The sequence below is a fragment of the Fukomys damarensis genome, unplaced genomic scaffold, assembly GCF_012274545.1.
Source record: "Fukomys damarensis isolate Sample0158 unplaced genomic scaffold, DMR_v1.0_HiC HiC_scaffold_16, whole genome shotgun sequence".
NCBI lineage: Eukaryota > Metazoa > Chordata > Mammalia > Rodentia > Bathyergidae > Fukomys > Fukomys damarensis.
The window spans coordinates 24858203-24858844 of NW_022900928.1; positions in this window are offsets into that span (position 1 = coordinate 24858203).

Genomic DNA, 642 nt, shown 5'->3' on the forward strand with positions numbered 1-642 from the left:
ACACACACACACACACACACACACACACACACACACACACACACACCCCCATACCTACACACATGCACTTTACATTTTTGCTGGTTGAATTAATTCCCCTTGCTCTCTGCTTCTTAAGTGGAGGGTAGGAGGCTGGAACTGGGCAGTTGTGGCCAAAGAATAAGGCAAAGCTTGGAAGTTGCCTCAGAGAAGCTTGAAGAAACTCTTCTTGGGGTAGGTCACTGGACAGTGGGCGATCCGGGCTACTGTGGCATGGAAAGGCTGCTCGCTGGCAGGTCTATCCTGGTAGCTGGGTACTGCAATCAAAGGCCCAGCTTCCTTACACAGCACCCAGTCCTCGGATTTCCCAAAGCCAACACAAACCTCCCTTCCCTCCCCTCCCTGCTCCAGCCTGGCATGTTTGCAATCAGTGCCTCAGCCCTCAGCCACTACCCACCAGTATATGTTCTGGAGGCCTCAGGGAGGGTTAAGGTCACCATGGAGAGAACTGGGACCTTAGCTCCGCTCTAGAGCCCAGGGAAAACTGTGCCAGACTCCTACACAATTCTTCTAAGGCTAGTTTAGGGAACTAGGTGGGTAGAGGAGTGTGTAGGGTCGAGGGGGAAAAGGGAAATAACAGGGCTGGAAGAGAGGAGCTACTGG